A 14,764-nucleotide genomic window follows, 5' to 3' on the forward strand; every position below is an offset into this window, starting at 1 on the left:
TTCTTGAGAAACTGCCAAACTGTTTTCCACAGTGACTGCACTATTTTGCATTCCCACCAATGGTGTATGAAGTTATGATTTCTCCATATCCTTGTCTTTTCCTTTTTTATTATAGCCATCCTTGCGGTTGTGAAGTGGTATCTTAGTGTGTTTTGATTTACATTTCCCTAAGGACCAATGATGTTGAGTATCTTTTCATGTGCTTATTGGCTATTTGCTTATCTTTTTTAGGAAAATGTCTATTCAAATCCTTTGCCCATTTTAAAATTGTTATTTGTCTTTTCATTGTTGAGTTGTAAGAGTATTTTACATATTCTGAAGCACATTCCTTGTCAGATATATGAGTTTGCAAATATTTTCTCCCATTCTTTAAGTTGCTTTTCACTTTCTTGATGGAGCCCTTTGAGGATCAAAAATTTTTCATATATTTTTTTTTATCATGGAATATAACATATTTACATAGAAATGATAACCTTCCAAGTGCAATTTAACAAGTAGTTAGCAAATTTCAAAGAATGTTATGGGTTATAGTTCCACAGTTTCCATCATTTCCTTATTGTGAAATATAATGTATATGAAAAAGGGTGATTACTTTCAAAATACAATTTAACAAGTAGTTATGTAGGAAGCATCCAAGAATGTTGTGGGTTACAGTACCATAGTTTTAGTTATTTCCTTATTGTGAAATATAACATATAAACCAAAAGGTGATAACTTTCAAATTACAATTTAACAAGTAGCTATATAGAAAATTTCAAAGAATGTTATGGGTTACAGTTACACCATTTCACTTCTTTCCTTTTAGCTATTTTAATACCCTAGAAACTAAGAAAAAGAGAATTATATAGAGATTCAGTATTTGCAGTCCTTTGTTATATTCTTTCTTGTCTGTTGCTACCCCTTTCTCTAGTTTAATCACTTTCCCACTCTTCAGGGATGTCTAAGGAGTGACAACCCTAACTTGTTCATGTTGAAAAGGGGTGTCAACATTATGGGAAAAGGATATCAACCACAACTGGTTGATATCCTTGAAGAGGCTGTTGCCTCTGGGTTTGGGGACTTAGCTGGCATAGGAACACTCTGGAGGATTTAAGTTTCTGAAGAATAAACTTAGTGAGTGAAAGTTTTGTAAAGTCTCAGATAGGGATCCAGGTATTCTTTAGGGTTTGTGGGACTAATGTTGACCTTGGCTTATCATACTGTGGCTATTTGGGATATCTAGTGAAGACTGCATAGTAGTAACCTCCAGGACAGCATCTGAACTCTATTTGAAATCTCTTAGCCACTGAAACCTTACGTTGTTGCCTTTCTTTTCCCTCTTTTGGTCAAAACAGCATTCTCAACCCCTAGATGCCAAGGTCAGGCTCATTCCTGGAATCCATGTCCCACATCAACCAGGAGACTGACTTACCTGGGTAGGGGTGGGGTGGGGGGCAGTCCTGACCTGCATTGTGAGGAGGGTGATGAATTTATTTGCATAATTGGGCTTAGAGAGAGAAAGGCCACATATGAGCAACAAAATAGGTTCTCTGGAGGCTTAGCCTCCCCTTTACAACCATAAGTTTCACAAGAGGAAGCTTCAAGATCAAGGGTTTGACTTATAAAGTAAGGGGTTCCTAATTTCACACAGCATATGTTCTGTCCATGATAATCAATCAGTATCTCTCATTATCATCACTTAGTTGTACAATGCTCCTCACTCTCCATTTTAAAAAATTCTCATGTCCCAAAAACCTCACTCTTTTCAGCCCTTAATTATTTGTCCCTAGTATTTGTGTGGTATTAGTAAGGTGCTCCTATTAATTATAGTCCCTAGTATGCAATAGGAGATATTTCCCATATACAACTCTGTTTTCAACTCTTTGTACCAATGTCATACCTTAGCAGTATATCATGCAAGCACCTATATATCTATTTGTAGTGCTGATCTGTGGGATACATTCCTTTAAACAGCCCCTTTCAGTACTATTTGCCTTCAATGCAGCTCTGATATTTATAATCCATTAACAAACAATCATCACCTCTACCCATTTCCATACCTTTAAATTCACCCTCATTAACATATCTGAACATATTTGGTTATCATTCCCCCTTCAATAGATTCTATCTATCTCTAAGTCCCTGTTCTAGTTTGCTAATGCTGCCAGAATGCCAAACACCAGAAATGGATTGGCTTTTATAAAAGGGGGTTTATTTGGTTACACAGTTACAGTCTTAAGGCCATAAAGTGTCCATCAACAAAGGGTACCTTCACTGGAGAAGGGCCATTGGCATCTGGAAAACCTCTGTTAGCTGGGAAGGCACGTAGCTGGTGTCTGCTGGCTTCCAGGTTCCATTTCAAAATGGCATTCTCCAAAATGTCTGCATCAGCTTCCAACGGCCATCTTCAAAATTTCTCTCTCAGCTCCAGCTCTCCATGAGCTCTTTCTGCCTGAGCTTGTATAGCGCTCCAGTAAACTAAACAAGGCCCAAACTGAATGGGTGGGGCCATGCCTCCATGGAAATTATCCAATCAGAGTTATCACCTACAGTTGTGTGGGTCACATCTCCATGGACACTGAACAAATAGGTTCCAACTGAATCCACACTAATACACCTGCCCCCACAAGAATGCATTAAAGAATATGGCTTTTTCTGGGGGGCATAATATATACAAACCTGCACAGTCTCCAATATTCTACATTATAAGACATTGATTTTACATTGTTCAGGGAGTTCATAGTAGTAGCAACATACAATATCTCTCCTTTTGTGTCTGACTTATTTCGCTCAGCATTATATATTCAGGTTTCATCCATGTTGCCATATGTTTCAGGACCTTGTTCCTTCTTACTGCTGCATAATATTGTATGCATATACCACATTTTGTTTATCCATTCACCTGTTGAAGGACACTTGGATTGTTTCCTTCTCTTGGCAATAGTGAACAAAGCTGCTATGAACATCAGGGTACAAATGTCTGTTCATGTCACTGCTTTCAGATCTTCTGGGCATATCCTGAGAAGTGGAATTTCTGGGTTGTAGGGTAATTTGATATCTAATTTTATGAGAAACTGCCAAACTGTCTCCCACAGTGGCTGTACCATTATACATTCCCACCAGAAATGAATAAGAGTTCCAATTTCTCTGCATCCTCTCTAGCATTTGTTGTTTCTTATTTGTTTAATGGCAGCCATTCTTATTGGTGTGAGAAGGTATCTCACTGTGGGTTTGATTTGCATTTCCCTAACAGCTAGTGAAGATGAAATTTTCATGTGTTTTTTAGCCATTTGTATTTGCTCTTTGGAAAAATGCCTTTTCATATCTTTTGTCCATTTTATAATCGGGCTTTTGTACTATTATTGAGTTTCTTTATATATGCAGGATATCAGTCTCTTATCAGACATGTGGTTTCCAAATATTTTCTTCCATTGAGTTGGTTGTCTCCTCAACTTTTGACAAAGTCTTTTGAGGGATAGAAGCTTTCCATTTTGAGGAGCTCCCATTTATCTATTTTTTCTTTCATTGCTTGTGCTTTGGGTGTAAGGTCTAAGAAGCTACCTCCTATTAGTAAGTCTTGAAGATGTTTCCCTATATTATCTTCTAAGAGTTTTATTGTGTTGTCTCTTATATTAAAATCTTTGATCCACTTTGAAGTAATTTCTGTATAGGTTGTGAGGTAGAGGTTCTCTTTCATTCTTTTGGTTATGGATATCTAGTTCTCCCAGTTCCATTTGATGAAAAGGGTGTTCTGTCCCAGTTCAGTGGATTTGGTGGCCTTATCAAAAATCAGTCAGTTATAGATCTGGGAGTCTATTTCCAAACTCTCAGTTAGATTCCATTGATCAATATATCTATCTTTTTGCCAATACCATGCTGTTTTGACCACTGTGGCCTTAGAATAGACTTCAAAGTCTGGAAGTGTAAGTCTGCCCACTTTGTTCTACTTTTTTAGAATGTTTTTTGGCAATATGAGACCCATTTCACTTCCAAATAAATTTGGTAACTAGCTTTTCCAAGTTGTTAAAGTAGGTTGTTGGAATTTTGATTGGAATTGTGTTGAATCTATATATCAGTTTGGGTATAATTGACATCTTAACAATGTTTAGCCTTCCTATACATGAACACAGCATATCTTTCCACCATTTTATGTCCCCTTTGATTTCTCTTAATAACAATTTGTAATTTTCTGTGTAGAGGTCTTTTACATCCTTGGTTAAATTTATTCCTAGGTACTTGATATTTTTAGTTGCTATTGTGAATAGAATTTTTTGATTGTCTCTTCAGTTAGGTCATTACTTGTGTATAGGAACTTTATTGATTTATGTGCATTAATCTTGTATCCTGTCTCTGCTGAATTCATTTATTAGCTGAAATAGCTTTGACATTGATTTCTCAGGATTTTCCAAATATAAGACCAAATCATCTGCAAATAATAACAGTTTTACTTCTTCATTTCCAATTTGGATACCTTTTATTTCTTTGTCTTGAGTGAACTGCTCTGGCTAGAACTTCTAGCACAATGTTGAATAATAGTGATAACAGTGGGCATCCTGGTCTCATTCCAGATCTTAGGGGGAAGGCTTTCAGTCTCTCACCATTGGGTATTATGGTGGCTGTGGGTTTTTCATATATGCCCTTTATCATATTGAGGGAGCTTCCTATAATTCCTACCTTTTGAAGTATTTTCTTCAAAAAGAGACTCTGAATTTGTCAAATGCTTTTTCAGCATCTATCAAGATGATTTTTCCCTTTTGATTTGTTAATGTGTTGTATTACATTGATTGGTTTTCTTATGTTGAATCACCCTTGCATGCCAGGAATGAACCCCACTTGGTCGTGGTGTATAATTCTTTTAATGTGCCTTTGGATTCAGTTTGCAAGTATTGTGTTGAGAATTTTTGCGTCTATGCTCATTAGGGAGACTGACCTACAGTTGCCTTTTTTTGTAGTATCTTTATCTGGTTTTGGTATCACAGCAATATAAGCTTCATAAATGAGTTAGGTAATGTTCCTTTTTCTTCAATTTTTTGGAAGAGTTTGAGCAGGAATGGTGTCAATTCTTTTTGGAAAGTTTGATAAAATTCTCCTGTGAAGCCATGTAGCCCTGGGCTTTTATTTCTGGGAAGCTGTTTAATGACTGATTGGATCTTTTTGCTTGTGATTGGTTTGTTGGGGTCTTCTATTTCTTCTTGGATCAGTCTAGGTTTTTCATGTGTTTGCAGGAAATTGTCCATTTCCTCTAAATTGAATATCTTATTGGCATATGGTTGTTCATAGTATCCTCTTTTTCTTTATTTCTTCGGGATCCATAGTGATTAGCCTGGTCTCATTTCTGATTCTGTTTATTTGGGTCTTCTCTCTTTTTACTTTGTCAGTCCAGCTAAGGGTCTGTCAATCTTGTTGATCTTCTCAAAGAACCAACTTTTGGTTTTATTTATTCTTTCTCTTTTTTTGTCTTGTAGCTCATTTATTTCTGTTTAATATTTGTTATTTCTTTGCTTCTACTTGCTCTAGGATTTGTTTACTGATCATTCTCTAGCCTCCTCATTTGTTTAGTTAGGTCTTTGATTTTAGCGCTTTCTTCTTTTTTGATGTATGCACTTAGAGCTATAAATTTCCCTCTTAGCAACACCTTTGCTGCATCCATATGTTTTGATATATTGTTTTCTTATTTTCATTTGTCTCTAGATATTTACCTATTTTTTTTGTAATTTGTTCTTTGACCCACTAGTTGTTTAGGAATGTGTTGTTTAACCTCCATGTATTTGTGAAAGATCTGGTTCTTTGGTGGTTGTTGATTTCTAGTTGCATTCCATTATGGTCAGAGGATGTGCTTTGAACAATTTCAATCTTTTTAAATTTATTAAGACTATATACGTATATATATATATATATAAACATACCCTTTTTATTGTATTAAAATCAGGCAATGTCTGAAAATAAAAAGGCTGCTTATGGAATACTGCTAAACTATACTTACAGGATGTTAAATCCTTAGAACTAAGGTTTTCCCCAGAAAAAAAAGATCAATGGAAACATCAATCATTTTTCAGACTTGATATCTGCTGTTTCGGAAGGTGGTTTAACACAACTACTAAATTAAAAAAGAAAAAAAAAGTTTAGGACACAATGCATTGCTTTTATTTTGGTATGCATTCACATTTTAGCATTTAGTGGTCCTGAACAGAAGAGTGGGAAAACACAGCAATTTGTCAGGAAGTCAAGCCCACCAATTTCAGGATCTGCTGTGCACACCAAGTTCTTTCTTAATTCCTGCTGAGGATCTGAGAGGCAGCAGCATCAAAACCAAAGTGTGCCCCAAATTCAAGGTTCCTTTTGTTCCAGTTGTCAGATTCTAAACTAGACCCAAAGGGATTGCAAGGATGACCAAATGAGAGCTCTGTTTAAACTTCTTCAATTTTTAAAAGCAAAAGCAATTACAAGAAAACAATTCATTCAGAGGGATTGTGTGTGCTTATAAGTGTCTTCATGTGGCCTTTCTCCAAGTTTAACCACCAAGGACTTTGAGAACTGGCAAGTCTGAGTAACCCTGGTGAGTGTTCTTTTCACCATATCAAAACCTGAGCTAAAAAAATTCATCAGCTGATGACAGCAGAGGGTAGCAGGACTGAGGATCCAATTTTCATTTCCCAGGCTGGTGGAGAGTAAAGAAATGTGGTTCCAAAACTAAATGAGGGAGGTCAGAGACTCTTTCCAACCTTACCTGATGGCTTCTGGCCAAAGCAAGAAGTGTCATGGAAAGCACTGGGTGGTGAAGGTGCAGGAAGGGACTTCAGGAGGAGAAAGGAAAAAGCAGTACCCCTCAATAAGAGGAGGGGGCATATATGGGGAAAACCCTGAAAGAATTCCTCACCAAAGGCCAGTTTCAGAGAGGAGTAGAGAGGGTTACAATCTATTTTTCAGCCAAGGATGGCAGTATAGAGTGGGGAGAGGATGATGGCTTGGAAGGGAGTAGCCATTTAAGACTTAAAAAAAGAAACGAGGGGGTGCAGATGAAGCACCCACACACACCCAACAGTAGTCTCAGAGACTGTGACCTGAAACTTTCACATCTATTCTAATAAGCCACCCCAATCTGGAGGGCTGTTGTAGGGAGAGAAGGAAGGAGGAAGGTAGAGGGAGGAAAAGGGGGAGAAGGCAGAGACCCCAGGTCATGCAATCAGCAGCAAGCTGATTGTGTGATGTGTCTCTTCACAGTTGAGTTAGATGTGCCCCACCAGTTATGATGGGAACCAATTTAAATATACTTTCTTGATCACAGAAGTTCAGCTACATGGCCAGTGGTTACACTTGACAGTATTATTTGTTATAGTACAACTTATGTATTTCAAAAGGACAAAAAATTTGTGTCATTTACAGTATCTTAAGATAAAATGCCTTTGAAGGGGAGCTTCCTTTCTAGTACTTTGAGGTCTACAAGATATATCTAGAAAATTTACTACTGTGGAAAATAAAGACTACTTAAATTGAATGGGGGTGAGGGAAGGGACTGTGGTTTTTCTTTTTGATTAATTGCTGTGAAGCTGTCCTTCAAGTGGCTAAGGGAGTTTCATATTTTCTTTAGACATCATTAGGCATTGCAGTTCTTGCAGGAGAACTTTGATGCTATACGAATTCTGCCACTTTGCTAGCATTGATAGGGCTCTTGGGTCCACCACTCCATTAGAACTATTAACTCCATTCATATTAATTTTTGTTACAAATCTTACAAAGGGGAGTGCTTCTGGATATTTAGGTCCACATTCTATTTTTTTTTAATTCATTTTATTGAGATATATTCACATACCATGCAGTCATACAAAGTGTACATTCAATTGTTTGCTGTACCATTATATAGTTGTGCTTTCATCACCAAAATTAATCTTTGATATTTTCATTACCACACACACAAAAAATAGTAAGAATAAAAATTAAAGTGAAAAAGAACAATTAAAGTGAAAAAGAACACTGGATGCCTTTTTTTTTTTCTTCCCCCCTTTTTCTACTCATCCATCCATAAACTAGACTAAGGGGAGTGTGGTCCCTATGGCTTTCCCAATCACATTGTCACCCCTCATAAGCTACATTTTTATACAATTGTCTTCGAGATTCATGGGTTCTGGGTTGTAGTTTGATAGTTTCAGGTATTTACTGCTAGCTATTCCAATTCTTTAGAGCCTAAAAAGGGTTGTCTATATTGTGCGTAAGAGTGCCCACCAGAGTGCCTCTTGGCTCCTTTTGGAATCTCTCGGCCACTGAAGCTTATTTCATTTCCTTTCACATCCCCATTTTGGTCAAGAAGATGTTCTCCATACCATGATGCTGGGTCCAGATTCCTCCCCAGGAGTCATATTCCATGTTGCCAGGGAGATTCACTCCCTGGGGTGTCAGATTCCATGTAGAGGGGAGGGCAGTGATTTCACCTGCCAAGTTGGCTCAGCTAGAGAGAGAGGGCCACATGTGAGCAACAAAGAGGCATTCGGGAGGAGCCTCTTAGGCACAATTATAGGGAGGCCTAGCCTCTCCTTTGCAGCAACAGTCTTCCCAAGGGCAAGTCCTGTGGTAGAGGGCTCAGCCCATCAAACCACCAGTCCCCTATGTCTGTGAGCACCTCAGCAACCATCAAGATGAGGAAGCCCAACACCCCTGCATTCTCCACCAGCTCCTCAAGAGGACTCTGCATATTTTTTCGTTGTCTTTTGTTGTTGTTGTTTTAATTAACTCTTTTTTTCTAAATCAACTATATCAAAAAAATTTTTTTAAATACAATAAAAAAAACATTTCAAACAAACCCTAACCAGGGAGTAAGAAAAGGACAACTAACCTAAGATACCTACTTTACTTCCAACATGTTCCTACTCTACCCCAAGAAAATAACCTAATATAGCAACATTTTTGTGAACTTGTTCCTACCATACCCATCAGAAATTAACAGACCATAGTCATCCCTGGGCATTCCCAGAATGTTAAATTTACCCACAATAACTTACCTGTTCTTATTGGGTTATCATTTCCCCTTCCTTAATTGCTCTCTATCACTAGTTCCCCTACATTCTATATTATAAACCATTTGTTTTACATTTTCCAATGTTCACATCAGTGGTAGCATATAATATTTCTCTGTGCCTGGCTTATTTCGCTCAGCATTATGTCTTCAAGTTTCATCCATGGTGTCATATGTTTCACAACATTGTTCCTTCTTACAGCCACATAGTATTCCATCGTGTGTATATAGAACATTTTATTTATCCACTCATCTGTCAAAGGACATTTGGGTTGTTTCCATCTCTTGGCAATTGTGAATAATGCTGCTATGAACATTGGCATGCAGATATCTGTTCGTGTCACTGCTTTCAGATCTCTGGGTATATACTGAGAAGTGCAATTGCTGGATGGAAGGGTAATTCTATATCTAGTTTTCTCAGGAACTGCCAGACTGACTTCCACGGTGACTGAATCGTTATACAGTCCCACCAACAATGAATAAGAGTTCCAATTTCTCCACATCCTCTCCAGCATTTGTAGTTTCCTGTTTGTTTAATGGTAGCCATTCTAATTGGCGTGAGATAGTATCTCATTGTGGTCTTAATTTGCATATCTCTAATAGCTAGTGAAGCTGAACATTTTTTCATGTGTTTCTTGGCCATTTGTATTTCCTCTTCAGAGAACTGTCTTTTCATGTCTTTTGCCCATTTTGTAATTGGGCTATCTATACTATTGTCATTGAGTTGTAGGATTCCACACATTCTATTTTAAGGCTGTATATTTGGTTTTCATAAATTGTTCTTGGAAGCCCAATTATCATCCCTGTCCATCTTGTAAGTGTCACGTCTTCATCATCTTCTAGACCCCAGCTAACTGTACCATCTCCTACTCCTTTCTGGCCTTCTTCAAGCTCTTCCAACAGTTGGAAATTGTGAGAGGCTTTTACTCCTGAGCCTGTGGTGGCTGTCGTCTTGTGTATCTCCTTTAGTTTATTTTTAATTTGATCAGTATCTTTTATTTCCATGAGAGCTGCTATTTTTAATTTATTCTTTCAGATTATTCTTCATCCTCTTCTAGAGTCTTCTTGATGACCTTTATATCTTTATCCATCTCGATGAAGTTGTTGTGGAGATTTGTGTGCACTTCTTTAATTAATTGCTCCAAATTTTGTGTCTCCTCTGGCTTTTTAATTGTTCATTTGACTTGTCTGTATCTTCTTTTTTCTTCAGGTGCTTTATGATTTTCTGTTGACTTCAGAGCATTTTCTTATCTTGGTAAGATTATTTTGGGAAATGCAGGATTATTGGAGCATTTATATTTAATTTGGCAGAGCTGCAGCTTGCTGGAGTGCACTTTCCCGGTCCTACCAGCAGATGGTGATCTTGAGCCAGCTCTTACTCTTAAGCCAGCTTTCTCCCAACTTCACCTGTACACTGGCAAGGGCCAAACTGGGTGGGAATTCAACCAGTGTGCCAGTTTTCCGTGTGCACTGGAAGTGCCTGCCCTGGGGGTGCAATGTGGGCTCTGTGCAGTTTGGCAGGGAATCTGCTCAAGGGCATCCTCCAGCTCAAATGTGCCCTGCTCCCTGCCTACCGTGTGCCCGTGAGCCTTTGTGGTGTGGGAGAGGCTCCTTGTGCTTCCATGTGGCACCCTCTCCTATCCGTACTTCTTGCCTGTGCCTCCCCTAGACTTCCATGGGGGTAGAGTAACCCCTCCTGGGTTCCCTCTTGGAAACTCCCAGCTGTGTGGCTGCAGAGGATTATCTCCCTAGTTAATTGCTAAGGTGGGTGCTCGCGAGTGGAGAGCCACTGCTCACTCCCTTGGCTGGTGGCTGTCTCGTAGCTGCCGGCCCAGGAGGCAGTCCGGCCATACAAACTCACTCACCCCATCCCTGGAGTCACAGTGTTTCCACCACTCACACCCTGAAACTGCAGTCCCAGGCATCCTCCAGCCCCTCTCTAGTTTCCTTTGTGGAGGAGAAGCCCGCTCCACCTCACCCACTCTGCCATATTCCTGGAATTCTCCTCTTTTCCTTTATAAATTGTCTGATGTTAAAGAGGCTCCATTTGGTGAAACCCCAAACAGTGGTTCCTCATGAAGAGCCCTCAGAAAGCTTTGCACTCCTCACGCCAGTTTCCACTGGCTCCGTGGTCACACCAGGGCGCCAGGCGTGTGCTTGCGTTGTCTATGACGTTGGGGGTGACAGCAGTGCCCACGAGGCCTGAGTAGGCAGATGGACAGCTGGGGGCCTGGTCCTGCAGGTAGCCGTCAGAGGCCAAAAGTTTTTAATTTTGATGAAGTCTAATTTATCTATTTTTTGCTTTAGTTGTTTTTTTTTTTTTTTTTGGTGGTTTTTTTTTGGCATTATATCTAATACATCATCACTTAAAACAAGCAACAAAAATTTATGGCTATATGTGTTCTAAGAGTTTTATAGTTCTAGTTGTTATGTTTAGGTCTTTAGTCTATTTTGAATAAAATTTTGTATATGGTGTGAAGTGGCAGTCCAGTTCATTCTTGTTTATGTGAGTATCCCATTGTCCCAGCACCATTTGTTGAAAAGACTATTCTTTTCCCCATTGAATTGCCCTGGCATCCTTTTTGAAGATCAGTTGACCATAAAAGTGAGAGCTTCTGGCACATTTTATATATAACTTTACTATATCACTTACTACATTGGGTTAATTAATAGAACAAAAGCTCCCTGAGGCCAGGAATTGACCATATATGATGACGTAGATAGAGCATAATGCCCAACACAAACAATACTCACTACGTACTCATTATGCTGAGTACACCTTAATGTTTTCTTCTGCTAAAGCACAAATGATATCTGGGAAAGGATATTTTTAATTCCTTAGTGTACCATAGTTTATCTGATTAAGGTAATGGGAATTCTGGGGAGACACAAGACAGGTAGGTTTTGATGAAAGAGTTGAGGGAAAGGAAAATTTTCATCATTCAGTTTTGCCTAGCCGAGGGAATACCTTGGAAATTGGAAGTGCATTTTCTGGTGTTGGATCCTTGAAAGGGGCTGTGGTACTAGAAAAAAAGTAGGAATTAAGAATTGAATTGTCCCAAATAAGAAGCTGAAGAAGAATTCACCTAATTAACAGTTTTATCTAGGTCCAGCCCACTTCTAGCCAAGATTACTGATACACATGTTCTAGAAGACATATAAACAATAGTTCTGGGCTCTAAGAAACAAACATTGTCTTCCCTGATTACACTTGGTATATTATTTCCCACTTATGGAGTAGTATTTAAGATTATGAAAAATGTTAATTTGTGCTTAAATTGAATCATTATTCTGACAAATGTATGTCAACAGTTATTATATTTTGTAGTATGTCAGTCTGATTAAAATTTCTGAGATCTTTAGGTGACTTAAAACCTTGGAATGATATTAAATTGAGTTAATTAATGGATAAGTATTGGATATCTTTAATTTCTAAGATAGAGCACTGAAATGTTGATTACTAAGTATAATGAGTTTATATACTTAGCTTATTTTTATATGTTATAGAGAGATTGTTTTTGGGTCATGTTAATGAACATGTTCATTTTTTGCCACTTCCTGGTTTTCTCTGTGAAATAGAAGTTAGTTACTTTGTTTGGTTAACAGTTATAATTAATATAAATTATTGAGACTACCCTAAGAACAATGGTCATTGAGAAATACAACTATGTATGTACCTTTATTTTTAAGGAAGAACAGTTAATTTTGTCCTAAAGCTGCCTGAAACTGTCCTAAAATGTTCTTAGGATTTTTGTTCTGTGGACCTTTTACATTCTTGGGACTTATTGAGAACCCCAAAGAGCTGCTGTTTATGTGGGTTATAGCTATCAATCTGTACCATAAAAATAAGATCTTAATATTACTCTGAAATTAGTTTTGACTTAGCAGGACTGCTGAGATCTGTCCTAAAGTGTCAGTGTGTTCCAGAATATGAAAGAACATAATGACAAAATTTGGAAAGTGAGCTTTATTTGATTTGGATTATAATACCTGAGTCTGAAAAGAAACTATAAAATATGTTAAAATCTTTGTAAGATTTGCTTGATTTCGATGGCCTTGCTCTCTTTGGTTTAGTGATTAATACCTTTACCTACAACATGAAGAGTTATTCTTTACCTTCAGTGTTGTGCCAGTTTGAATGTATTATGTTCCCCCAAACACCATTATCTTTGATGTAATCTTGTGTGGGCAGATGTTATCAGTATTGATTAGATTGCAATTCTTTGAGTGTTTCCATGGAGATGTGCCCTACCCAACTGTGGGTGATGACTCTGATTGGATAATTTCCATGGAGGTGTTATCCCCACCCATTTAGGGTGGGTCTAAATTAAATCACTGGAGCCATGTAAATGAGCTGACAAACAGAGGGAACTCAGTGCAGCTGTGAGTGACATTTTGAAGAGGAGCTACAGCCAAGAGGGACACTTTGAAGGAAGCACACATTTTAAAGATGGCCGTTGAAAGCAGACCCTTGCTCCAGAGAAGCTAAGAGACTGACATGTTTGAGGAACTGCAGCCTAGAGAGGAACATCCTGGGAGAAAGGCATTTTGAAACCAGAACTTTGGAGCAGATGTCCGCCACGTGTCTTCCCAGCTAGCAGAGGTTTTCCGGACACCATTGGCCATCCTCCAGTGAAGGTACCCGATTGCTGATGTGTTACCTTGGACACTTTATGGCCTTAAGACTGTAACTGTGTAACCAAATAAACCCCTTTTATAAAAGCCAATCCATCTCTGGTGTTTTGCATTCTGGCAGCATTAGCAAACAAGAACAGATTTTGGTACTGAGAGTGGGGTGCTTTTGCTGCTGAGTTTGCAAATACCAAACATGTTGGAATGGCTTTTTAAATGGATAAGGGGAAGATTCTGGGAGAATTGTGAGGCACTTGATAGAAAAGGCCTAAACTGCTTTGAAGAGACTGTTTGTGGAAATATGGACTCTAAAGATACTTCTGATGAGGCCTTGAACAGAAATGATGAATGTGTTGTTGGAAACTGGAAGAAAGGCGATCCTTGTTTTAAAGTGGCAGAGAATTTGGCAAAATTGAGTCCTGGTGTCAGATGGAAGGAAGAATTTGAAAGCGACAACCTGGAATACTTAGCTGAGGAGATCTCCAGACTATGTGTGGAGGATGTACCCTGGCTTCTCCTTGCAGCTTATAGTAAAATGTGAGCAGAGAGAGATAAACTTAGAACTGAACTCTTGGATTCAAAGAAACCAGAAGCTGATGGCTTGGAAAATTATGGACTTCTGGGGCTGGAATCCCAGAAGCTGTAGCCAAACATGAGGATGTAACCAAACACAGAACCCAGCCAGCATTTCAGTACCAGCCAAGACTGGAAAAGGAGTTAAGCAGAAAGGATTTGTGGAAAGTCCTATTGTCTGATGGCTTTGACCCCTGTGTGCTTCATGCGAGCAAACAGAATTTTTGCAAGGTCTTTATAGACAGAGCCATTGCCAGTCTGGACTGGAGGAGACAGGCAAGGAACAAATAGAAGGAAAAATTTCTTCAAAGACAGAGCCATGGAGGTTGAGGTCTGGAGTCAAGAGGTTTCAGGCTGGGATAGTGGAGCAGCCCACATGCACAGAAAGGGTGAGTTTGCCTTGGAGGTTGAGGATGGGCCTTCCACCTTGATGCTCAGGAAATGTTCTGCCACCCCAAGCCCCAAAGAGGGTGGAGCACATTCCCAGGGAATTGGAGAGAGCCTGGCTGCCACAGCACTGTTCTGAAGGGGTTGAGTGTGTGCCCCAGAGATGGAAGGGAATCCGGGTGCTGC

The 14,764-nt window shown here is 38.9% G+C and overlaps 1 pseudogene; it reads right to left on the reverse strand.

Moving 5' to 3' along the window:
* Window positions 1-7,511: 7,511 nt before the first annotated feature.
* LOC119532626 lies at window positions 7,512-10,976 on the reverse strand (annotated as a pseudogene).
* Window positions 10,977-14,764: the final 3,788 nt, after the last annotated feature.

Source organism: Choloepus didactylus, chromosome 4 (genome assembly GCF_015220235.1).
Source record: "Choloepus didactylus isolate mChoDid1 chromosome 4, mChoDid1.pri, whole genome shotgun sequence".
NCBI lineage: Eukaryota > Metazoa > Chordata > Mammalia > Pilosa > Megalonychidae > Choloepus > Choloepus didactylus.